Here is a 25,779-nt window from a genome sequence, read left to right on the forward strand (position 1 = left end):
GGGATCTCGAGATAGCTTAAATTATCTCCTCTTTTGTTTAATGCACCCTTGTCTTATTTACTGCACAGCTCTTTTTTTAATTGCACCCCACTTTTATTTAGTTTTGCACTCCTCTTGTTTCTATCTCGTGGCCACGTTATAGCTACCTCGTGGCCACGAGTGAGTAAGTCGTGGCCTCGAGTTACTAAGTCGAGGCCACGAGATAGAAAACAGAGGAGTTCATTTAAAAAAAGGATGCAATGTCACCTCTATGCCACCGTAGTTTTGCTTTTTGTTCTGTTAAATGTTAATATTTTTGGTCATTTATATGGACAAATCATAAAGCAACCTAACGTAAAGTGGTTGTAACGTTATTGTTATTTATACAAAAAGAAACGTCCTTAAAACAATTTACGTTGATGCAATTATTTTTCTTACTTGAAATATACAGGACAAGGATCGGATGGCAGATTTTTGCCCTCTGCTAGAAGTGAGCATTCTCGAACACCATATTTGTCGGACACTAAAACTCATAATGTGTTTTGGGTTTATTCCATCATTATTAATATCCTAACCACTAATAACCTAATAGCGCGATGTAAACATCAGCATTTTCTTAGTTTATTCTTGATTTTGCTCATGGGCCGATACATTTAACGGCTTCTACGAAATACAGGTCCTTGTTTTGGGAGTATTTTACAGTAGGTTATAAATATTGTATTTTCTCGTTAGATATTAGTTGATTAAAAAAAAGAATAAGCCTAGTGGCAGATTTCGGATAGGACTTTGAATGGGTCTTGCACCATAGATCTTTATAAACATTGTTTGAAGTTCCTTAAAACAGGAATATCTGTAAAATTGCAATATGGTAATGAAGATAAGTACACAAACTTGTTCGCGAGTGTGAGCATATACCAATACATACAATGAGAGTACACTTAAAATCCGTTTATGGTATCTATTAAGTTGACGAAAGTAGTACAATGCATAACATTAATTCTAAAACGAGTTATCTTTCTTTTTTCCATGAATAAGTGTCAGATGAGATATGTTTGCAATTGAAACCTGGAAGGCATGACGGAAAAGATTAGAATTAACTTAAAGTATTTTTTATTCAATACGGTTGTGAGCAAACAATCGTATTTAAAAGCTCTTATGCAACGCTAACTTTGAGCCGACATCCTTTCTTAATCGATACGTTTCTTCGGGTCTTAAAATATGGTAAACCGTTCAATGATTAATGTATTTATAAATATTTTATGAAGTAAGAATATCACACATTCATCGTGCAGAATGCACTGAAATGTTTGAATGGTATTCAATATTGGTTGAATCAATATATATATTACCAATTGTTGCACTAGCACACAAATAATGTATGTTTTATTGAAAAAATACATATTTTATGTGTAGACATTTGAGCTATGTCATAACATGTCTCATTTACAAACAAACTATTTTAAGTAATATCTTCCTCAACATAGAGTTACACAATCGAGTATAAAACATTAAAAAATTACCAATAAGTTATATCAACACATCTACGATAAAGTTAATAGCTGTCAGATATATCTATCTTTAAACAGTGTAATTGTGGAACGCATCATTAGTAACATACTGATGTGTACCAAGCGTATGGTCAGCAGTTGATGTACTGAATAACAAGTCAAGTATTTGGTAAAACATCTGTTGCGTCGTCACAAATCGCTATTTTAATGATAACGTATAAATGGACGAACATGCATTTTAAGCGATAAATAAATAGTGAACGGAAATCGTAAAACCAATCAATTTTATATACAACTTAAATGCTGATCCTCAACAGAGCTGTATACTACAATGATAATGTAACAAAATACTAGTATCGATGCAATTTCCATTCATTTAACTATGTTTTAATTGTCATAAATATTAACATATTTATGATACTGATACCTAATACTATATTTCAACCAGCAATTTGTAACCTGGAACGTTCTTTGTGAGTCAACTTTATTATGGATACGGATACGGCCAAACAACTATTTATCACTCTTACAAAATTGCGCTTTAAGTACCCAACGCCTTATGTTAAATAGCTATGTTCTTATATTTTAGGTTTTTACACATTCAACATCTGAATGTCTGCAACACATTCGAATACTCAAAAAACACGTTTAACTAAGAATATTTGTAAACAAAAAATACCGGTACGTTTAATAATAAACAAACATAGAAATCAAAATAAACACATGTAGACCATTAGATTTTGCCTCTAAAGGTTATAAATTAGCTCATTGGTGAGGTGACACTTGTTTATAGCATTTTTAAACATTTGCTTTAAAACAAGCCTTGGATTATTACTCATATGATAGTTTTATTATTAAATATTTTATGCCGTTTACCGCAAATTGGATAGTTTATAAATATCCCATAAATAAAATCTATTAGTGATATTTTCATTTTACATCATATGTTGTAGTTTCAAGAGTGCATCTCTAAATGCACGGAAAAAATAACATCATAATAAACATTTCCAAAAAAACAAAACAAGAGATGTTGCCTAATGTGGCGAATACGAATCAGCGCCGCATTTCGTACTCAGTATTGACAATGATAATAAAACAACTGGGGTTATATCTCAGTTGTTGTCTCAGAAAAGGGTAGTTTCTGATAAGCCTTTGCGGACTACAAAGGTTTAAAAGGGACGACACTTTCCGCTTCGTTGGAACATTTTCTTCAAAGGAAGTCTCATCTTTAAAAAATCCTGTTTTGGCGGAAAGAGTTGTCATTGATTAGCCTGTGCGGACTGTAAGTCATGAGCAGGACATAGATCTAACATTCTATCATTCTGGCATGATATACTGGTTTTCATGGATATCGAATAACAAACGTGCAGTTTGCATAATGGCAAAGAAACACCAAGGTCTTATTTAAGTAATGGAAGACTATTAAATCCTGATATATAATGATAACAACTCAATTGACTATACACACAATATTATTTTAAATATACATTTTACATGTTATTGTACGAAATATAAAGCCTAGAAGTAAATTATTTATCCATAATGATTTTTTTTAATTTACAGAGGAATGTTTACATTTTAACAAATAATAAGTTATTGCTACCAATTTTCAAATCATTACACACGTAAATCTATGAAAACACCATGCATAGACGCAAGTGTTAGCTATGAAGATCCATTTAATATATTCCCGCTTCGGTTACATTTGGTATTGTTCAACATTTAATGAAATTTGCATGGGTGAAAACTAACCCTTCCAGATACTGTTCTATCCTATCGTTAAAGAATTCGTTGCACAATAACGTTCGTGTGTTACATTTACATAAGCTTTTTATCATGTCATTGTTTATGTAGAATTATATTTATATCTAATTATACTATTGACAATAAAACTATCGCCATTGACTTGTTTTAATATTTTGTTACATTATCTGACATGAAAAAATGCCAAAACATCTTTTCTTAACTCGAGTTTGTTTGGCTATCCGGACCATAATTTATTTGATTTATTTATTTGATAGTTTGTATTTCGTCGTTGTTTATCGGAAAAATAAACTCATCAACATTGGTTTCCATAGCATAAACATTCGAACAGCACATCCCTTTAAACCGCTAATCATAAACAGGTAGTAAAGGCATTTGAACATTGCCGTTTACGACACATGCATAAAAAGCTGTAAATATCGGCTATCACCACTTGATATCAAGACCGGTGTGTGCGCAAATATTTATAAACCATTTTCAATGCACCACGTAATAAGGACCACGCGCGATTATTAGTGATATAATGAAAATGGATGCTATTTCCGTTTAACACTTATTCAAACTTTCGGTGGACCTGTCTGTTATTTACACTTTAAAGACACAACATACGTGGATCTTAAACGGATTTAACTCAAAAACCAAAGGTAATTGATTTGATTTTTCATATAATAAGATCTATGAGACTTTCACGTTTATAACTTATGGCAATAAAGAAACGTACCCAGAGTATTTACGATTCAAAAGCTTACTGAACATGAAAGAAGAATAAACCCATTTTTCATTGGTTTATTTCCATCAGGCTCATTACTAATTATTCCTTAAAATGTAAATTGAGATAATTTAAGTCACACGCAGGATAAGATAATTTTAGTCACAAGTAAGTTTTAATTTTGTTTCCTGTAAATCTCACTTTAGCGGAATTCTTATCCAGGCTGTTAAAACAAATACAATATACACAATGAGATCTTAATGTACACGTAAACAACGATATACACCTGTTAATTTATATTCAATTTTGTTAATGGTTTTGATGGAGATATATGGAAATATTTTATAAATTAATGTAGTTGATTTACAAGTCGTTCAACTATCCAACTTTTTTGATAACACGAAGTAATCCTGGAACACGTTTGTCAGACAATCACAAAACGAGTAATATACCACATTGTCAGTTATACTTTTATTTAAATAGAAATTTTTAATTTAATCTTTTTGAAATCAGTGTTACAACAGACAACTACATTTAAAATAGTCACCTGCAAACACAGTCGTATAGTGACTTTATGTTCTAAAACTGGTACATTGTCGAAGATAATATTACCCGCGTCATACGGAGATTGGTCTTATGTCTTATTAGGCCAGCGTAGCTCCATACCAGTCTGCGTCGTCGTTCAGTTTTGTCAGGACTTCCGCATTCATTTGATGAGACCACCGATCATTTCGTGCGTTAATAGAGGACATGGTAGCCGCTAACCATACAGCATGACTGCACAGGCTGTTCTTGAGCTACTCTAGCCGAATGTGCACATGCCGACGCTCATATTTTAGTAATGTAAAATGGTACTGTTGCATAAATATTTCACGAAGTTTTTCGGCATAGATGTTTAAATAAGGCCAGAGAAATAAAAGGAAATATATCAATTCATACATGTGTGTTGCATATAAGGTAGTGACTCCCATTTATGCGGTGTTTTTCTATTTTATACATATATTGGGCTGATTGTCCTCTGCTCTTATATGCAACGCAGTGTAGCATGTAAATGCGTGTAAATGAAAATTAATGATAGCGTTGTAAATGCACTTACAACTTGTAGCAAGTATACACGGTACATTAGTTATGATAGAAAAGGCATTCATAAAGAACTTTTTTGAAATGAGTAATATATGTTTGACAAAAGAAACCTTATCAGGTTACCTTTTCAATTTAACAGATGTTTCATATTAACATATGGCAATGCCGTATAGGCTCTATACAAGTATTGGGGATAGTTTGTATTTTCCAATACCTTCTTTTATATATTCGAAACTGGAGCTGTGACATTTTCTCACCAAATAATCAGGTTTACAAAGCTAGATTTTAAGAGGCGTTGTTAAGCGTTAAACTAATTGTATTTAACATATTTAATAAAAAGCTATCATAATGTGCATTCTTAACATATTTTATGCAAAACTTGCCAAATCTGTTTTAATATTCCGTTATAGTGCCAATCATATTAAACTTACGTTTCACTCTCGATGTATAAATAAAAAAATATTATACCTATTCTAACATTTTTTTGTTCGAATCCATTTGTATCTCTTTCGATACGGTGTACATGAATACATATATGTTCAAATTAATATATTTAGTGAACGTGATTTGATTTATCCTTGCAAAACTAAATACTGTATTATTTACTGAAACAAAACTTGCATTTATTTTCAACATGTTGTTAACATAGTTCATATATAAAAACGGTTGTTACTTCGTTTGTTTTGTGCGTTTGTTCACACAATATTGCTTGAATGCAAATGTTATCACGAGTAACCAGTATTTAATAATATGATAGCAATCATATTTCTTGCAATTATTTTTTTTTTATATGAAATATTCACCTAATATCCGATATCGAACAGATAAAGTGGAAGCGTGTGCGAGCTATTGTTAAGGATTGTTAACGTCAATAATTAACTACGATAATCTTATGCAGGTGTGAAACATATTAGTCAGCGATTTGTATTCCAATTTTAGCATGGAAGCTGACACTTAAATTCCAAGTATATGCCATTTGAACTACCAACCATGCCAAATTCTTCGAAGGTTACGACAAACATCTCCAGTCAGGTAGACATGAAGGCAATCAACGATCTAGAGAAGGAAAAGTATCAGCCTACGTTGATTATTCTGGTCGTTTTGATGATTACTGGGTTAATTGGTAACACCTGTGTAGCTGTGGTCTACAAACTAAAGCTCAAAAGATCCAGTGCAAGGGTGTATATTATATCACTAGCAATGGCGGATGTGTCGGTGTGTACTGTTGGTATGGCATACCATATTTATGACATGACACATATTGTTGAATACGAGAGTGCGGTCACGTGTAAAACATTAAGTTTTTTAATAAGTGCATGCACTTTGAGTTCGGTTCTAATATTACTTTTGGTTGGACTCGACCGTTATTTAAAAATATGTCGACCTCTGAAAAGACAGATTGTGGATTTTGGTGCAATAAAAGCTTGCGTCATTGTAGTTTGCTTAGCTATCGTGATTTCAGTGCAACAGGTTGTACATGTTGTAATCTTACTTATTTTTTTAAAACTTGTTTTATATTATTTCTATATTTAGTTTGTTTGTCTATTTCTTTTAAATTAGACATGTTGTTATGTACAATGTTTCAAAGTGAGAAATAATCCGTAACGAACAATTGATGCTAGTCACACTTCTACAAGATATTCACGTCATAATGAAAAAGGATTACTGGCATGTGAAGACACGAAGACAAATATGGTTCATTTTTTAACAGAGTACAGTAAAGTGTTTTATTTGCTTCATGATTTATAGAAAGGTTTCACTAGTACATTAAGTTTATAAGTGTGCTGTATACTGTTTGATATTTAATTATAAATTAATGACTGTTTCCATTCCTGTTATGTTCCTGTTATGTTCCATATATGTGATGTATGCTATCCTATCACTACCTTTTAAATAATCAACACACTTTGGTATAAGCAAAGCTGTTGTTGCTTCGTTTGTTAAAAACCCTCTTGTTTTGATATCTTTACATTTAGTTTAATGACATTTCTTGATATGTTACGTTGCTGTTTCCTATGTTTTGTCGAAATAAAGATTTTAAAACTGCGAACATGAGATTATACAAACTTTGCCAGGTGAGTGTGGAATATTGATAAAAAATATTTTTTCCGCACGAAACACTGATCAACTCACAAGGGTTGGACTTGGTCTATACCTTGACATGAAATGATTATTGTTTGGTCCTGGGGGTCACGCATCCAATGATCATTGCACTCTTGAATTATAATTATATCATGGAAATTCAATAATGATAATTTGGAAGCCGTTTATGTGAGATTATAGTTGAATAAGATCAATAGTATTCTAATTTTTATTTGACAATAATAATTTCATATCTTTTTATGTATGATAGCATTTTCATAATTAATGCGGAACTTCAATATGCTGTACGTAACCTTAAACGCTAATTTTGAGCAAATTTACCAAACTTGATTACGGAAATTAGACAATTATTGATCAGGGCAAAATGCTTAAACCAATTAGAGTATACCGTTAATGCCAATGATACAATACAGCTATTTAAATACAATCCAACTACAACGGAAATGATACAATACAACTGGTTGAAGACTTGCAAACTACACAGGAAATGATACAATACAACTGGTTGAAGACTTGCAAACTACACGGGAAATTATACAATACAACTGGTTGAAGACTTGCAAACTACACTGGTTATGATACAATACAACTGGTTGAAGACTTGCAAACTTAACTACACAGGAAATGATACAATACAACTGGTTGAAGACTTGCAAACTACACAGGAAATGATACAATACAACTGGTTGAAGACTTGCAAACTACACTGGAAATGATACAATACAATTGTTTAAAGACTAGCTAAATACGCAGGCAAATAACACATTTATTGTAAATTGCTCTGAATATAATTTACGTTTAAATCGTAGAATTCGTCTAATCTTGCAACTTAGTTTTTATTTTTCAAGTATGGCATGTAGATCAAAAGAAGGAAATCGATCTTTAACAATCCATAATTTTGATATGATATAGAGGTCTGTATGGATATCGATTATACATGTAGATATCTGAATCATTGACAAGAAAAAACAGGATCTTCTGTTTAACTCAAGTGACACACACACAAAAATGATACAAAGTGTATCGTCAAGATGTACTCACGCACGCACGCACACACGCCCAAACGTAACATTTTCTATGGAGACCCGTTAATACTTCCACTTCGGTTGAATTTGGTTCTTTTACACATTAAATGAAATGGCCTTGGGTAAACCGTAAATCTTCCTGATACCCTTATATCCTATCGTTTAATAAATCGTTGCACATACATTTTTGTAACGTTTAAATGTTCCTTTAAAGACGGTATTAAAAACGAACATGTTTTTTTTTTAAATAATAATTGTCATCCCTAGCACAAGTGACTATTTTTAAGTATTTGTTCATTCGTTATGTGACTCAAAAAGATGCCAGAGCACATTCTCTTTAGTCGATTTGTTTTAACAGCGAAAGCATATTTGAAGTTATTTATTTATTAAAACAATCGTCTTTCATGTTTGGTGTCCGTAAAAATAAACACATCATCATTGATTGTTATGACATAAATTACAATAAGAGCACATCCCTTTAAATCCTGAACATAACTAGGAATTCATCCTTACATTTAGGTTTACGACACATTACTATAAAGCTATGAATATAAAAAATCACGACTTTATACAATGGTCGGTGTGTTTGCGAATATTTATGGATTCATATTAACTAAATTCAATGTACCATGCACATTCGGCAGCACGCTTATATTAGTGCTAGAGTGAAAATAGGGGCATTTTCGTTGAAAATTATCAATAGTTATAAAAGACTTGTATCTTATTAACACTTCGGAGACACAACAGACGTGGGACTTAAAAAATGTTCTCATGGAGCATAGACCATTGATTTGTTTTTAATGTTAGACGATCATAGAGATCTTTAAGCGTATTCTTTACGACAGTGAATACACGTAGTCAGAGTGTTGCGAACCGATTGCGAACTTTGACTTCACGTAGATTTGTAGAAATTTGATCGTGGTATAATACTTATTACTTTATATGTCAAGTAAGGACTCAATTTGAAGCATAGTTAAACCAGGAATTTAGTATATACATTGTTGATTTAAATGTACATACTGCAATAGTTATGTGCATGTATACAACGATATGCACCAATTTAATTATGTTCAATTTTTTTTATTGTTTTGATGGACATAACCGGAATGTGTATAGCCGCACATTCTGTTCAGGAGTTACGTTGTCAATTGAAGAGACCACGGTTATTGCGCGAGTTTATAGCGGTCAGGAAAGTTTCCTGTCAATTCTGTGCGACTGTGCATGCAGTTCTCGAGCCACCTTTCAGAATGATGCACTAGACACATTTGCGCATGATGCAGAACATTTTGTATTGCTTTTTATATGGTACTTTTGAATATATTTCACGAAGTACTATGACGCTTGTAGGTTATATTCATGCTGATAAATAAACTGTTAAAATGAATACATAAAAGTTTCATTTAAGATAAAGTAGCAATCCCATTTATCTTTGTTTCATTTTTAACATGGCTGTGGTTGATTACTATATCTTCCGTGTAATGGAGTGTAGCACTTGCAAAGTTGTGAATGGTAACTGAAAACTATGATACCTTTAAAAGTGAAAAATTATGCATTTCTATTACATTGTAAATTAAGTATGTTTGAAAAGACATTCATACGGAAATATTTTTGCATGAGTAATATCTGTTTGACAAACCAATCTACTCAGGTTTTCTTTTCAATTAAACAGCTGTTTCCTGTTTGCACATTGCAATGACATTCAGGCTCTGCAAAAGTAGGTTGGATGCAAGATATGTTTTATTAACTGCTTACAAATAGATTCAATTAGCAAATGGCAATTTTCGCTCAAAATAACCAAGTTTTTTTAAATAAATATAAGGAAGCGTAGCAAAGCATAGTTAAGCAATTATTGAACGCATTGTATTGGACATACTTAATACAAATCTCTTACAATTTGAAAATATAAGACACAGATGCAAAAAAGTGCCACGTCCGTGTTTGAATCCGGTAAAATAGCCCTTGTTTTCTACTAACGCCTATTGACCTTAGATTTATGATTTACAAAAAATATGAAGAAGACATATTCATTATAGTATTATTTCGATGAAATTTGTATTTTATTTCAATAATGTGTATACAAACTTATATATATGCAAATACATATATTTAGTAACTCTTTGCATTATTCAGAATTTGATTTTTGAATAGAGACAACATATTATTTAAACATGCTGCAAACATAATTAATTACAGTACATTATAATCAAAGAACATTAAAGCATGCAAACATCAACGGATTGAGTAAGTGCATGCACGTTTCATACTTTGTAAAACAACAGTGTTCAATAATGCAAACGCTATCATAAATAGGCACTGCTTTTAAATGGCAATCATATTTTACCTCAGGAAATACCAACATGTTATATGATATCTTACGGATATAGTGGCAGCGTTTACGAGCTATTCCTCAGCGTCCATAACAGCAATGATTAATTACAATAATAGCATGCATGAATACTACCCATTTTCAGTTATGTGCGTCAACTGTTTCAAGATTAGCAAACTGACAGGATATGATAAAATATAACTGTTTTAAGACTACCCAACTACGCATACAATTATACAATACACTTTTTTTAAAGACAACCCAACTACAAACGACACATAACGATAAAACTGTTTTAAAACTAGAAAACTGTACAGGAATTGATACGATAAAATATTTAAAGACTTGCCAACAAGACAGAAAATGATGCAATAAAACTGTTTAAAGACTAGCCAACAACGCACGAAATGATACAGTAAAACTGTCGAAAGACTAACAAACTACACAAGAAATGATACAACTGTTTAAATACTAGCCAACTACACAGGAAATTATACATTACAACTGTTTAAAGAATACCTAATTACACGGAAATGGTACAATACAACTGTTTAAGGACTAACCAACTTTACACGATACTTTGATACGAGAAACTGTTCAAAGACTTGCAAACTACACCGGAATTGATACGTTTCAACTGTTTAAAGACTCGCCATCTACACATAAAATGATACGATATTTTTTTACAGAACCTTAGAAACTTCAATACAAGTGTCTACATACCTAAACAGTAGTAAACATGTGTACATTGGGGGGTCAATTTGGCATTTCTTCATCATGCAAGTCCTATAATATGGAATTAAAATACACATAAAAATACACATTTAAGTTATCAATGATTAATAATTATACCTAAACAAACACAACGTGTAATAAAAGTATAATCAACATCAGCTTATCTTGTTAGTATACAGAAAACTACGTGTACTTGTTACATCACGTTTCAGCGAGGGTTTTCTTGTTCGAAAAATTATACGAAAAACTGGTCATCATCATTCAAATAATCAGTATCAATCGCTATATTTTATAATAAAACTAGATATATGACCTATGTATGTTTGACATTTTTTTTTAATTTTACAACATTTGTAATGAAAGGAAGAATCATTGTCTTATTCTTTGATAATTGTTTCGATAACTTAACCTACATGTACTTTAATTTAAAGCAACACAGCACAATATTAAACTTTGCAAAAATTGCAGATCAAAGAGAGAACTTCAAATGTAATTTACAATTAAACCCAATAACATATGAATTGTTGTACTGTTTGTAAGTTCTTAACTTTTGAAAAGTATCATTGTGCATTATTTGTTATTTGATCAACATAATCACTAACTGGAGTGTCTATAAACAATCTTAAATACAGTCCAGTGTCATGTTTATAGTAAATACCCAGTTTTTGCAGCTTCGGTCAGATTGTTAACTACCCATTTCAAAATTATCTTAAGACCATAAACTCATGGTTGCAAATTATAGTAAAAAAGGTTTCCATTAATAATTATATTTCTAATTCAAATATATTTCCACCTATACAGCTGCCTTAGCTGAGCATGTCCCTGAAATCAACATTATTAACACACGAACTTGATTGTATTATGAAAAATGCAGCTCCAGTTAACATAACATAGACAATGCACGAATGAGATTAGTTTTATGTAATTATTTTTCAATAATTTTAATATAGATTATACGGAAAACCAACATTGTTGTGAATTAGGCAATCACACCTCAATCTACGTCTAGCACTTTGTGCAACACACTTACCTGTTACATTATAACCTAAATACTATGTTAGAGATGCAGCAAGGTACTTATCGAATACTGTTAAACTGAACATTAATTTGTTATCACATATACCAGCCCATTAATAAACAAGTAAATTATGTATTTATTTATTTTTACAAATTTTACAAATGTCACAATGGGATTGTCGTCATCATTAAACAGAATTGACGATTTCTTTTGTTACTGACACTTGTTTTTTGTTATATACAAATGCGTTGCAACATGACACAGCACAAACTACACGGCAAAGACAAAACACCTATTAATAAAACTGGGGCATCCGAATTTAAACGGTAATGCAGAGTATATTTTTGTATATCATTTGTGCAAAAATCCGGTTTAGGGGCGCCAAAGCCTTTTACTTTGCGCATTTTTATTAAAGTGTAAATACTATGGTTTATCAATGACAAATCAATATGATTTACTATGTTTAAAACAATGTTGTCAATGTTTGCATCAACGTATTGTTTCGCATTAAATGATGTACCAAATACCAGAAAATACCCTTACTTTATTTACTATGAATAATCAATGAGGAACATATGTTTTCGCTCTATTTTGTTTGAAGCAATAAAGAAACACAACGAAATTAGTTCTCACTCCCTTAATGAACCTAAGAGCACATCCATTCAAACATCGGTCTACATGTAAACAAAACAAACATGCGTATTTACATAAATGTCCGCATATAAATTATGCCCTTAACGTTTTGAATATTTGCGCTCACGACAAGATGCAAACTCCATTGACAAAGCCGGTAATTGAATATTGATTTCGTAATTAAATATGTACTCTCTCTCTCTCTCTCATGAAGCTAACAGCTCGCATAGATAATTGCTGGAATGAAAGAGCAGGACAGTTATTTATTTGATAATTATTCAGAATTTCAAATTAAAGCGATTGAAATCCCGCACGTGAAACTGCATGGGTAAATTGAACATGTTTGTGTATGGCTCTGTATTGGTACACATTCAATTATATTTTGTTTTCATAAAATCATAAAATAAATAACAAACATGAATAACATACAGCCGTGTAGCAAGAAAAGTAACATAAATTATGTTATTATTTCTGAGATTAACATACAAAACGCGTAACAACTCGGAAAAGTAACCTTTTCCTCTCGGAAAAGTAACCTTTTCCTCTCTATCATTGTTGTACACAAATACAACATTTTCTTTATTTCAATTAAAACAGAAATCAATGAGTTGGAAAGGTCGAATTGTTTCATGTTAAAGTACGTGATTTGTTTCTTTGAAACGTGCTGTCTGGGGTGTACAAGTGTACGTGGACGGGGCTTGAAAAGTGTTAAAATGAGGAATTTTGTATACAAACCTTACAGAGACTTGTTTACACATTGTCGGACAAAAATATTACCATATTTTGCCACAAATTCTAACAATGAAAGAACACGGGCTTCACAGGACAAAATACAACTTAATCAGCAGCCTCAATCAAAATACAACTATTTTTGTTAGGCTCGTGCTAATAATATAGTAATCATTATTTGGTATTGAGAAAATTAAAGATCGTGACAAACACAAAACAATTAAGTGTTGATGTTGTTTTCGTTACATTAAATGAGAATTATGGGATCGCTTACATAACCTTTACATAGAAACAAACCTATGCCGTTATTGTTTTGAAATCTTTGTGATCGTTTTACAACAAACCACTTTAATAAACTCGTGTTACTCAAGCTATAAATGTTTATTTTTTGGTTTGTTTTAACTCCTTTTGATGTACATTGCAGGTATTTAATTAACTAACCGTATGGATGTTTATGACATGCAAACATATAATCGACTGCGCATCTAAAAGAATAACAAGTAAACTAATGTTTATGCGGTTTAAGCGGTTTGAACGGGAAATAGTTTACGGGTCAAAATGAAATCATGTAACAAACCACTGAGGCACTTGACCTTTTGAAATCAAATGTAATATCGTTTTTTTACTCTCGATTATCGAGCATACCAACTTGGATGACAGTGGGTAAAACGCTATCTATATATCGTTACATGGTTATGTTGACTCGCCGTCTAACCTGGCAATCTCAAATGCAGAGTTGTTATCTTCTTTGTCTAAGTAACCAACATACAAGTGAGATGATGGTAGGTAAACGTCTCCTATATATATCTTTTGAAATCGATTGCAATTTTTCAAGACCATGATACAATTTTGTTTTGACTAATTGATCAGTCGCTGTCTTCCTTTCATCCGATGCAAGCAGCAAACACAGTTAGATACTTGTAGGTGACAGCCTTCTAAAGATGTAGAAACAAATTCATGTAACTCGAACCAGTTTCTTTAATATTCGACCTATTGACCGAAATACCTTTCTTCCCAAGATACAAGCTTACAAATAATGATTATGTTAGATAAAAGCGTTCTTAAGAACTTGTAAGCATGCGAATTTCATTTTAAACTTTATATTTCCTTCATATTTGATTTTTCGTCTTTTTTTCCTCTTGACACTCCGAATTCGTTGATCGTAGATCAGAGCGTGCTCATGATAACATGGGGAAACGGAATTTTCGAGAAACAGAAAAACAAGTGCTATTGACTTACCACCCAACTGAGTGATGACAATAAAAACATTCCCACGTCTCCGGGTTGGTGCATTATTACTAAACTTCACAGTTTAACTTAAGCAAATCAACGAAATTAAATCTTGATGTTATAAGGTTTAGCAAGCGCATATATATATTGCAAAAATTTCGCATCATGCTATCCATGCATACGAACATACATTAATTTATTATATCAAGTTGGTCGCTCTAATATTAAAACCGACATGTCTAAGAAACAACCACGCACGAGTACAATCAGGCTTATTGATTCATCCGAACGGAAAGTTACCTATAATTGTTTATCATTCGGTTAACGATCGACGGAATAATTAGGTTTTTGAAAAATCATCAAATTGAAAGATGCCTTGTTTATTTCCTGAGTTAAAAAGTTTACCGACAATGATAACACTTCGGAGGCAGTTTTTACAAACACGAGATCCGTATTAAAATTCGCTTATCCGGTTTCACCCAGTAAAATAGAATGTGAATGCAACTACGCAAGAGTGTTGAGAACAAATTATCATTTGCGTCTAGAAACCATATTTATACATAAGATAAATGATTTAAAAGACAAATTTGTTTGACTTCATTGAATTATTTCTCTGTTATGACAAAACTCAACTTTAACTGCGGCATTAAAAATTACAACACCACTGTGTACCATTGTTGTTTATTTTAACGTCGGGTAATTCCGCTGTAAATATGTTAATGAAAAGTGATTGAACAAAGATCTGATATACCTTTCAAAGAAACAATCAAAACATATATAACAATTTAAAAATATGGAATTTAAGATATCAAATTAAATAAATATTAACATTCAATATGGATTTCTATATAATTTTATGCTTAAAATGATGCTTTACATCGTTTTGGATGTTCACTTACCAAAATCAATTCAAACTAGCAGCGAGAGATGTTTTTTTTTAATCAGATATTACAAGTAAGTCAAGCAGGCATTTTATTTGTTCATTTGCAGAAAATGGGCTTTTGGACCAAATGATGCAAATTTCCTTTCTTTTGCGAAATTTTCAGACGGCAGTCTTAAGTTTTCTAATTTTGTCTAAATTAGAAAATAACCTTTTACGGGTACTTTATAAAGAATAAAAACATTCGCTGGCGTAAAACCAGTACATCGTTCTCTTTCAGAAAAACGTTGACATTTGAGTTTGAACCAGTTCTTGGGTTTCTTATAGAGACACTCGAGTTATAAATAGTACATAGGCATCTTTCAGAACCAGTACTTGGACATCTTTAAGAGAAACTTTGACAATTGAGTTAGAACAAGTACGTTGGCGTATTTCAGAGAGACTTTAACATAAGCGTTAGAGCCAGTACATTAGCGTCTTTCAGCGAGACTTTGGCATATGAGTTAGAACCACTACATGTGCATCTTTCAGACATATAGTTAGTTAGAAACAGTGCTTGAGAATCTTTCACAAAGACTTTCACATATACGTGAGAACCAGTGAAAAGGCAACTTTCAGAAAGACTCTGACATATAAGTTAGAACCAGTACTTGAGCATCTTTAGGGAGACTTTGACATATGATATAGAGCCAGTACATAGGTATCTTTCAAAGAGACTTTACATATGAATTGGAACCAGCACTTGGGCATCTTTCTGAATGTAACCCACTATATAGTATGTATAGGAATGTTCATCGAATTTTTGCTATCATCGCGTAGTGATTTGGTTGTAGAAAGTGACACTTCGCATATAAGACCTAAGTGGTTGTACACCTTAACTTCATTTAGTTTTTGTGTTCCCATATACCTTTTTTTCACGACAGTTCTTATACTGCAAATGCAAACACGCCACACTTGTCGGAGTTATACTTGAACAGTCACTGCTTAGAATACTTGTAACAAAATGATATTATGGATTGTAGCACAAGACGGGGTAATGATATTTGAATCATATCATCCGCGGTCGGTGCACAAATTCTCATATTAAACATGCATAGACCGTACCCAGTCTCCGTCAGTTCTTTAATAAGGACGTTGATGAAAGTCAGATATAGGATGCCTGCTCTCCTGTTAAATTTTTAAGGCTTCTGACATTAGAAATTTATACCTTAGGCAACGTGTGATGTTTCGGTACGATTCCGCGATATGAAGTGTCTCCGGAAGTCAGCTTTTGCATGTTTGTATTGTCTGTATTGTTCATTACGGCGCATTTCGCCTGAGCGCTTATGTGTCAGTTTCAAGTCTGTATTCTAAAACGGCTTAAGAAACTGGCAATTTCTCGACACGGGTAATAACTTGGAGACAGAGGAAAGAGAACTAGTAAGAGTCCGATACGCATCATATTCCGGATTTATCAAGTGCTTGAAATTCAAGTTCTAAAAGAGCACGTTTGTCTTCTAGAGAAGCCTGATAATGGCTTGTTCATGTTGAGTCAGCGTTTTCCATTTTATTCTTGGAACATATATAAATGGGTAATTGATATCATACACCGGTATAAGCAATTTAACCAGTCTGTAATTATAAAACATATAAACAATCATCATCACTTATTTCGCAATGCATAACATTGCCCATATTTTTTACAGACATGCACACGTAATCAATAAGGGATGATTTACTGTTGTCTTACGAGACACATATTTTTTTTGCCTCGACACTCGTTTCACTCATATTAATCGCAACATAATTAGTATCGGACAGGAGTATCAGTTTGACAGCAGTGATTGTCTTGGATTATTGTCATCAATCTGAAAATTATTGTTAACATCTCCCATGAATAACGGTATACCATAATCTATGTACATTTACCATAAATAAAATAACTCTTCTCAATGTATGATCTTATCTCGTTATTTGGGTGATTAAAACATGACAAATACACATGAAATATGAATGCATACAGATTTTTGTTAAGGTGTAATTGAATGCCGATAATTCTATCATACCCAATAGGCATCACAGCAATACGACTGTCCGAGCGTCTGTGCCACATAATAGCCACTCCCTCTTTACCCATTTTTCTGTTACTAGGCAAGGGCAGACTGCTTTATGGAAAAACTACTATAAAATGCAAATTTTGCTGATTGTTCACATATATCTCATTTATCAATGTGACGGTAAGCAAGCAATGTACATAAATATGCTGATGGCGACATAATGCCAGTATCGTCCCATGTCATTATGGTGTGGGAAGCCATTGTGATGATTATACTTAATCCATACCCACTTAGTAGTGGTGAGTCGATTTCCCTTTCACAGCTAAAACCGCGCATATTGGACTAGTCATCAACAAATTACTACGGGCAAATGATGTTCTTCGTCTTCTAGAAATTCTTTAACGACGGTCTCTATGCATATATCGGTCAGCCCGTTGTTTCCATGGCTTACATGTGACACATTTAGGCCAAAACCCTTTTTCAAGCACTCTGTCTAAAAACACACATGCTTCGACGCGCAGTCTTAAAATTACACTGTTTTTAAACATTCCGCATTTGTATCTTTCGGACAGCGACCACACTTACACCTTGTCTTGTGTTGGTGGTTTGCAAATCAAATGCCTAATAGTGACATTCAACTGGTTCTGCACGAGTCACCACGCGCACGTGATGTTTTCCGGTTTTATTCTTGGTCGTGCGAACTTTCCATCTGATCTGGGGCCGGTTGCTCAAAGCATCGTTAAGTCTTAGCGGACCGTTAAATGATAACGGGCCTGTTAAAATCAGCGTTAGCGTTAACATTGGGTTGCTCAAAATAACGCTGGCTTTAACGGCCAGTTAAACGTCAGTTTATGCCGTTAACTTTAATTGAGGTTTAAAGCACAATTAAACAGTTAATGCTAGGTTTCAAAATGGCTGCTATAGCTGTTCTGCCATTTAGGAAACCAAAGGAATTTCGATTGTCACATCATCTTGATGAATTAAATAGTGAAGAGTTTATTGCACGTTATCGTTTTTCAAAGAATGGAGTCTCTTTCTTGGAAAATCTTCTTAAGGACGATTTGCAACGGCAAACAAACAGAAACCATGCGCTGACGTCATTCAAACAAATCCTCATAACATTGAGATTTTTTGGTACTGGAGCATTTTATTCAGTCATTGGAGACACTCTAGGATTCCACAAATGTACGGTATCTAGAGTTGTTGAAAATGTAACGGATGCCATCATCAAGCACTTGCACGAGTTCGTTGTGTGGCTATCACCAGCGGAGAAGGAAAGAGTTAAACGAGGCTTTTATGCAGTTGCTGGATTCCCGAATGTAATTGGCTGCATAGAGGGAACACACATCCGCATTCAGGCACCTCATGGTGATGAAGCTTCATATTTAAATCGGAAAGGCTTTCACAGCATAAATGTCCAAGCTGTCTGTGATCATCAAGGTAAACTTAATGCTGTTTTATTGTTTCCATTGCACATATTTATATATCATCTGAAATGAATAAATAAATGCATTTAGATCATGTGCTTATTTGTTTGTACTTGTATATTTTTATTTGCAAAATCAGCTTTCATATGAAATGTTTTGTAAGCATTGTTAGCAGTGAAATATCTAAATTAATCAAGTAAAATACTAAGGATATTATAAATTTATATCTGATTATTTAATATGTAGCATAAGTTTTACATGTACAACTTACCTGTTATTATTTTTCTTTATCATATGTTTGAACGTTTATTTTTTGGTGCAAGGTTTTAATGGTAATATTAAAAACATTGGAGATAATTTATTGCAGCATTTTAAGAGTCAAAACTGTCGTTGGTTAAAACGGGTTTCGAAAGGGGTAAATTATGCCTCATCTTAAATAACTTTAAGGTGTCACACTCAAATACAAAGCCTTCGTGTTCATGTATAGTTTGTGTGTGATACAGGGAAATTTACAAGTGTCAATGCCAGTTGGCCAGGGTCATACCATGACAGCCACATCTTCAGGACGTCGGGTCTATGTGCAAAGCTGGAGCGGGAGCATACAAACTTTGCAGATGGTGTGCTGTTAGGAGATAGTGGGTATGTTAAACTTGTTTTAGCTAAATAAAACATATTGGTATATATTCAATGGAAACTAGGATAGAATAGTATTAAGTTATCACAGAAATAAAATTTCATCTAGTGCGTGGCTCGAGTTTGCAACTTGCTTTACAAACTGAGCTGATCTTTCTGACTCACGCACAATTAACGCCTCCTGCAATTTAACTTTGACGCAGACTTCCTGATATTCCTACCTATAACATCTGGCCTCATATAGGTCACCCCAAAGGAAAATTGCGCCCGCTGCGGATCTCGAATCCCTGACAGACACAACAAAATCATAGCAGTCTGGCTTACCGCACAGCTGATTCTTTCAAAATACCTCTAGACTTGTACCAGTATAAAACATCTCTCATAGTTGCCATAAATTATTTATTATAAGCAAATCATTCCATGTGTTAATTAAAAAAGGGGTTGGTAAAAATGAATGCCTCCAAGGTTCAGATGTTTATTACAATTTTAAAAAAGGCACGAACTTAGTGAAAGATAAATAGGACAGGCCTGACTAAAACAACAACATCGAACCTTGAATAACAATAAACACATACATGATACACGCAAGTAAACTGTACTTTTATGTACTTTTATGAAAAACATAATAGTCAAACTAATGTTTAACTTAAATGCAATCTTTAGTAGAGTTGTATCCCATGTTACATGACCTTAATTCATGAAAAATGTAACAAATGAAAAGACAAAATTAGAAAATGTTTAAAATTGATAAAAACTAAAATGTTTAAAATTGATAAAAACTTTAAACATATTAATCTGATGCACACACAAACAATAGTTTTAAACAATACTACTATTGTTTTCATACAATTCAAATGTAACATTCCCATATTAAATCTTATTGTAATGAAATGGACATATGCAAATAGTTATGGTGTCTGTTCAAAAGCACTGAACAAATATAAACTTTCACCACTTTCAGTTACCAATGCAAAGTGTATATGATGACTCCTTTCCTGGCGACGGATTCTGTGTCAAAGGAAAGGTATCAGCAGGCCCAAACCCGAACACGAGCAGTCATTGAAAGAAGCTTAGGGAGACTCAAGCGTAGATTTGCTGTTCTACACTCTGAGGTATTTTTTAATGAAGCAAAGTGGGTAGGACATACACTTTTCAACCAAATTAACATACAGTGAATATGTACATTTGCCATCTAACAATAACACTATGCATTTGTATATTTCCTTTTTTTATTGCATTTAAATTACTTTGATTTCTAATTTTTTTTAACACTTGACTTTTTTAAAATAATACAAAATATATTTGACCTTTGACCTTGAAGGATGACCTTAACATTTCACCATTCAAAATGTGCAACTCCATGAGATACACATGCATGCCAAATATCAAGTTGCTATCTTCAATATTGCAAAAGTTATGACAAAACTTTAAGATTTCTTTAAGTATTGGACAGACAGACAGACAGAATGATAGACAGACAGATAATGTTTAATGCAAGGAATGCTTGTATTATGCTTTGAATGCGTTTCCATGAATATTCTACGAATTATTACACGTGACTTATCATTGTCATAAATGAAATTGTATGTATGATCAATTGACATGACGCCTTATCTATGATCGCTCCGCCCACTAGAATTGATCCACCAATCAGCGATCAATTAATCGGGCGCACTCGTTAGCAACGATCTGTCCGCCATTTTCTAGACAAGCTACATGTTTGGGTTCACTTTTATTCCAACGAATTTCTGTTGTTTTCCTCATTAAAAAAACGATTAAAATGGTTAAACGGTGTCAATGGGGATTATGTAACTCGGACAATCGATATCCTGACAGATTAGTTGGTGACATTGAATTTATTTCGTTTCCAAAGCCGAAAACGCGGCAATGCGGTCTTGACAAGAGCGAGTGAGAGCTTCAAGAATTACCGAGATCCCCTTTATAGAACATTAATTTATTTCACAAACTTGAAATGTCATATAAGCAATAACTAAGCATTATTAAGTATGTATTATGTCACGTGTGCATGTAAAATAATTGAGAATTTTGGTACCCAATTCGTGTAACTTTACGAAATCCCCGTTAAAAATCGCGTGTCTGTGTGTGTCAGAAACAAGTGAAAACCATTTTGTTATTATTTTAATAAAGACGTATCGATAAATGCTATTGTAAAAGAGTTATTATTACTGATATTAGTTAACCAATAAATGCGGTAACTTCGGGGAAGTCGGTACCTGCGCGAGCGTCTGATATTGGTAGCCTTATTAATTTATAATAGCCTGACCGTATTCCATTTCGTACTACGCTAATTTTATATCAGACAATGTCCAAACTTACTGTGTTGTTTTTGCGCTTTGAATTATAGTGATTGATAAATGTCCCATAAGCAATGTTTAATATGATTAATATCACTTTTATACGCAATAATATGTGGGATTGAGGTACCCCCCGGCGTCAGAAAGCGCGTAAACTTCACCGAATTCCCAGTTATAAAGCGCTATTTCGTGTCAAATACACGGGTAGGGGGGAATGTTTCGGTAATATTTTTGTAAGTAACACGGGTAAATACCGGTAAAGTGTTAATTTATTGCAAATACCACCATTACACGTAATAACGGGTTCGATTTCGGTAAGCGCGCAAGCGTTTGAGAGCGTGTTTAATGTACCGATTTACCCGTTATAAATACTAGATGTTCTCTTTAATCGTATATTTTTTGCATTTGCAGAATAACTAAATGGCCCATCAACCACTTTACAAGGGTAATATGGTGTTAACAAGTCCATAAATCATCCGGAATATCGCGTAAATATATATGCTGTCTATAGCAAAGAAGCCATTTGGTTGTTAGCTTGGTCTAGGTTTCTTCCCGCTGAAGCCACGTGATTAAGTGGGCGGAGCGATCACTGATAAGGCGTATGTCAATTTATCTATTTGATTTACATTACTTCGTGGTTCGATTTAGTAATTCAATTATGATATTATTTGAATTAATTTGCTGTGTTACAAGGCCCAATAAAATTTGACCTATCATTGAATGTGTTATTTATTGCAGTTATTACTAGATATATATATATATATAATTTCTCACCGATTAAAACGTAAGGAAAGAAATTGCAAATTGTATGATAAAGAACATGGAGTTTACTACTTAAGTAACTAGCCATTATATTAGTAACTACTTTAAGAAGCATTAAATACATTAGTTAAAGTCAAAACTAATAGAAGTGGTAAATTTTAATTAGTATAAGTAAATACTAAATTAGCGGTAACTTTGATTAGTATATATATAGATATATGTATTATTTTATCAATACTTTATCTTACCTTTACTGCTCCATAGATAGTTGTAATTTGTGTTATTATTATTTTAGAAACATTATTTTATATACCTTGACTGCTCCGTTTGTTCAACTGTTCCCACAGCGGGCGCAACTGTGGTGTTGGACAGAAAGTGACGACCATCTGTAAAAATAAACACAACACCATCAGAATTGTGTGTAACCTTTGCAGCTCACGACGGTGAAATAAAACTCATACTGTAACCCGCAAATGGCGCAATGCCATGTATCTAAGCGAGTGTTATTGTGAGAAATTGGATACTTATTGGACATAATTTCACATGAAATGGTGAGTAATATTGTTGCATTATGATTTGTGAATGTTTGTATGCAGTTTGAAATATCACATCAATAAAACTTGACTTAATTGTTGGTTTAAACAGTGTTGAACATGGGAAAAACCCTGTTACTATAAATAGCATATATCAAAGCAGACGGCCGTTGACATTTCATTATTTACTTTTTATTAATTGTTTCAATTGGTAGTTTTTAAATGAAATATTTAAAAAAAAAGATTGTTAGAACAAACCAGCTTCATCGCTGTCCAATCCTCCAATAATCCATTTGAAGGATGCCGAATCTTTATACATTTCGGCGATCCGAACTTTTTGTTCATCGGCGACAGCTGTCAGTGTCAGGGTCCCTCCGCCCTTTTTACGCCGTTCTAACTTTTCACTGGTAACTGCTGCCTTGCTCTCTCTTTTCAAGTTCTGCCACTTATTACTACATTCATCCGCAGTTCTAACTGCAATTCCTTGTGCAGAAATAACTTCAGCAATTTTCGTCCACATATCTTTTTTCATTTTATTTTTACAGTGTTTGAAATTTATTAGTTAATATTGAAAATGTCTTCTCATCTTTTACCAGCTCTTTCAATTTCAATATTTCCGTATTGCTAAAAGTTAATGCTCCTTTCTTTCTTTGATTTCAGGTGAAGTCACTGAAGATGCGTCTGCTTGGGATGCCATTTTGGAATTGGATAACAGGAACAGGAAGTGGAAATTTGGAATGGATTGTTGGATTTAATATGGATGTTAAAGTCTTAACGCTGCGTTAATTAACGCTAGCGTTAAAACTTGTTGATCAACATGAAGTTAACGGCTGATTAAATTACGCTGCGCGTTAGGGTACTTAACAGAGGTAAAGCTTAACGGTAATGTTATTAACCAGGTTTTCCGAAGGAAAAAACTGGTTATTAGATTGGCGAATGCGGGCGGGCCGCTGGCTGGCTGGCTAGCTGGCTGGCGGGCTGGCGGGCGGGCGGAACAAGCTTGTCCGGGCCATAACTATGTCGTTCATTGTCAGATTTTAAATCATTTGTTCACCATCATTGGACGGTGTGTCGCGCGAAATAATTACGTCGATATCTCCAAGGTCAAGGTCACACTTTGAGTTCAAAGGTCAAAAGTGGCCATACATGAGCTTGTCCTGGCCATAACTATGTCATTCATTGTGAGATTTTAAAATCATTTGGCACATTTGTTCACCATCATGGGACGGTGTGTCGCACGAAAGAATCACGTCAATATCTCCAATGTCAAGGTCGCCACGACTAAAATAGATTTTTTTTTAAAAACAAACTTACAAAGGGGTTAATTTTGTTTGTTCATTTCAAAAGTTCAGTTTGAGTTTTCTCCCTTTATCAGATTTTTTATCACAATGAAAACCTGGTTTTGTGACAATTTTGTCCCTTGTTTTAACGATGCTTTGAGCAACCGGGCCCTGCACTATAGCTTCCTGTCCTGGGTCTCAGGACCTATAGTCGAAGCAGAATGATAAGCATGCGACTTGGAACTGTCGGAACATATCTCGGTAGTATCTGTGCATCCATATGTAAAGAAGTTCACATGCATCGACTTCACATCCAGTATTTTGCAAATGCAAGTTCGTAGCATTCTACACTTCGGCACATGTTGCATCCTCAAGGCGGAATGGTTGATCATGCGTGTCACACTTTAATATTTTGACCACACCATGTGAATTTACGAAGTTATTCAGATCTCGCAATGCGCTCTCTATACTGCGATTTACGTTATGGATTCAATATCTAAATAAATAGAAGTTTGTCACAGTTTGTATGGCTCTTTACATTTCAGTGTGTCCTTTTTGAAATGCTGCTGACACTGTCGCATACATTGTCCATCTAAGGGAACGGATCTGATCGTTTTCGTGAAATGTATCAATGAGAATCATGTCCGCCTGGAAGAACGCTTATAAATTCCCTTATTGTGGAGTAGTCTTCGCCTCCATCACTCTGATAAGAGCGTATATAGCATTAGCAAGTTTAATTGCAATGATGCCCCCCTTCATACGGAACACTCACCGCTTAAGTTCGCAGTATGGATAGGAAGGAAAGTCTTCGGTTGACTTGGAAGCCTCAAAGAGCTGGGAACGTGTTTGTTCTAGCATTTGATAACATAAGTGACGCCTTAAACATATCACCGGGCACGAGTCTGTACAGGTCAACACTTTCTGTTGTATTCTGTGAAAACCCAAGGTTGTATCAACCTCATAATGTGTCCACTTGCCTGCAATAACGTTGAGATTTATCATTCGTTTCATTCAATGGATACGACCTAGATGCACTGACGGCAACTTTCAACTCTGTGTTGCCCTTGAGCG

General features: G+C 33.6%; 3 protein-coding genes across 5 annotated transcripts in view; 2 read left to right on the forward strand and 1 right to left on the reverse strand.

Moving 5' to 3' along the window:
- The window catches only part of LOC127858243 (putative inhibitor of apoptosis), a 248,756-nt gene that overhangs the window by 186,495 nt on the left and 36,482 nt on the right, over positions 1–25,779 (forward strand). The window lies entirely within an intron of this gene.
- Positions 1–25,779, reverse strand: part of LOC127858238 (cholecystokinin receptor type A-like) — a 309,809-nt gene that overhangs the window by 81,378 nt on the left and 202,652 nt on the right. The gene's annotated exons all lie outside the window — the stretch shown is intronic.
- Positions 3,663–25,779, forward strand: part of LOC127858239 (D(2) dopamine receptor-like) — a 146,572-nt gene continuing 124,455 nt past the window's right edge. Inside the window, exon 1 of the mRNA XM_052395225.1 lies at positions 3,663–3,895. The gene's annotated coding sequence lies outside the window, so the exon portion shown is untranslated. The remainder of the gene's footprint in view (positions 3,896–25,779) is intronic.

This window comes from Dreissena polymorpha, chromosome 14 (genome assembly GCF_020536995.1).
Source record: "Dreissena polymorpha isolate Duluth1 chromosome 14, UMN_Dpol_1.0, whole genome shotgun sequence".
Lineage (NCBI taxonomy): Eukaryota > Metazoa > Mollusca > Bivalvia > Myida > Dreissenidae > Dreissena > Dreissena polymorpha.